This window comes from Penaeus chinensis, chromosome 6 (assembly GCF_019202785.1).
Source record: "Penaeus chinensis breed Huanghai No. 1 chromosome 6, ASM1920278v2, whole genome shotgun sequence".
Classification (NCBI taxonomy): Eukaryota; Metazoa; Arthropoda; class Malacostraca; order Decapoda; family Penaeidae; genus Penaeus; species Penaeus chinensis.
The window spans coordinates 34,442,209-34,444,708 of record NC_061824.1 but is presented as its reverse complement, the minus strand read 5'-3'; the positions used below and the strand labels follow the sequence as shown (position 1 = coordinate 34,444,708).

At 40.2% G+C, this 2,500-nt stretch overlaps 1 protein-coding gene across 2 annotated transcripts in view; it reads left to right on the top strand.

Annotated features, from left to right (window-relative positions):
* LOC125026703 (cadherin-86C-like) overlaps window positions 1-2,500 on the top strand; it is a 101,866-nt gene that overhangs the window by 35,656 nt on the left and 63,710 nt on the right. The window lies entirely within an intron of this gene.

Genomic DNA, 2,500 nt, shown 5'->3' with positions numbered 1-2,500 from the left:
CGGTGATATGAGGCTGGGATATGACGGAGGATAAGAGAATAGATGTGTGTTAAGGAAGATGGGATAGGGATATGGTATAAGGGAGAAAACGGAATAGGATTGTCTATTAAGGGATGGGATGGGGATAGGATATTAGGGATAGGGTGGGGTCGGGGGTATGTTAGGTTAGGGTAGGTTAGGTTAGGTTAGGTTATATTTGGATATAGGAAATTGAGATGAGCACGGGCATATAAGGAAGGGATAGGAGTGAATATGCACGATGGAACAGAGGTAAGGGTTAGGAGATAATAATGATAATAATTAATAATTTTGTGGCCTTTGCACCTTCTCTCTCTTCTCTTATCCTATTACTATATCCTATTTTCTTCTAAAAGACTATATCTACGAGCTGTTTTGAAACCATCTTTATCATAATTTCTGGTATAATCAGATATTAATGAAAGACGAAAAACATTACCCGAAACTTATCAACTAAATCACATTCTTTCCCGAAAAATAACTTCGTGCTTAGTGAAAGAATTAATTACTTTTTTAAATACTAATTCCTTTACTTTCCAAAAAAAAAAAAAAAAAAAAAATCAGCAGATGTTATTCATTAAACAAGAAAATGAACAACAACAACAAAAATAGTACATTTAGTCTGGGAAAGAAAAAAAAAAAGAAATAAGGAGAGAGAGAAGGAAAGAAAGAAGGAAAGCAAGAAGGAAAGAAAAAAGAAATAAGGAGATAGAGAAGGAAGGAAAGGAGGATGGATAAAAGGAAAGAAGGAAGGCAAGAAAGAAGCAAAGAAAAAAGGATAGAAAGAAGGGAAGAAAGAAGAGAAGAAAGAAGGAAGAGAAAGAAGAAAAGTAAGAAGGAAAAGATAGAAGAAAAAGTGATAAGGAATTGGGTCACGTGGCAACGAAAAAAGAACACAGTCGAGACTAAGAGTGACAACCTCTTTACTGATGCCAATGTTATCATGGTGCTGACACGCCGTGCACTCATGGTATATTTCTTTATTTTTGCTTTATTTTTTTTTGCTTAAGAAAAAAGTAAAAATGGAAACCGGGATGAGTAGGTATTAAAGGGATAACACAGACATGGTAATAAAAGCATAATTTATATTTTTGTAGAATTTTGCTATTGATCTTTGTTTGAGGTTGTCTTACTGTTGTTGTTTCGGTCAGTGATGAAGATAAAAATGGAATATCTTGGATAAATAACAATCTCTCCCTCTTCCCTTTCTCTCTCTCTCTCTTTCTCTTTCTTTTTCCCTCTCTTTCTCTCTCTCGCTCTTTTTTTTCTCACCCTTACCTCTTTCTCTCTCTCCTTCCTTCTCTCTCCCACTCTTTCTCTCCCTCTCCTTCCTTCCATTTCCTCCCTCCTCCTCCCTCCCTCAGTCTACTCATTACGCCTCTGCTGCTCGTTCGTCAGCAGTCAGTGGCAAGCAGACATGACTGTCAAGAATACCCCAACAATAATGCCAAGGATTTGTCGCAATGTCACTTAACGCGTCACGCCATTCTCTACTCTCAGCACTCACACACACTGACTCGCTCCTCAGGGGTCGTTCTCCCATGAGACACGACTCACGACTCACCCCATCACTCCTTCATTAGGTGGCGAGGTCAATAACATTCATAGGAGAAAGGCGTATCCGTCTCTATGTCTGTATGTATCTCTTGCCTTCTTAGAAGCCTGGTTGCTGCTCCAGTAGTTAAGTTAACTGAAGGGTATGCATTGTAAATGGCTGACACCCTCTTTGACACCCGTTTGACACCCTCGAATATATGTATGTATGTCTATATGCATTCATCGATTTGTTTATATCAATTAATTTGATAATTTGATAGTTTACGCCCATATGCATTCATTGATTTGTTTATATCAATTCATTTAATAATTCCTCAAAGGAATGGTCTTAATCCACAATTATTACAGAGATATGATTGTCATGAAGGGTGAAGAAGGGGCAAGGGATGAATAGGTATAGAGAAACGGAAGGGGTTGATGAAGTAGGAGGGGGACATGAAGAGGGAAAGAAAGGGAGATATGGAAGGCAGGGAAGGGTAGATGGGAAGAAGGGGAAGACAGGGCACGAGAGGGGAGGAGGATAAGGTAAGGTGGCCAGGTAATTAGGGGGAGGAAGACGAGGCGGAGGAGGGAAAGGGGAGGGACGATAAGGGGGGGAGGGGAGGAAAAGGGTTCTAATCAACACGACAGCCTGTCATTAGCGAAGGGGAACTTGTGATTGGACTAAGGGTTGTGAATCTTACAGAAGGTGTGGGCAAGGGGAAGAATAAAAGGGGGAAGACATAAAAGTGAGAGATAAGAGTTCGGATAAAGGAGAGGAGACGAGGAAGTAAGGAGAGGGCTTAGGAAAAAAAGACTGATGGAGAGATATGAGAAGAGAAGAGAAAAGAAGAGAGAGAAGAGAGAGAGAGAGAGAGAGAGAGAGAGAGAGAGAGAGAGAGAGAGAGAGAGAGAGAGAGAGAGAGAGAGAGAGAGAGAGAGAGAG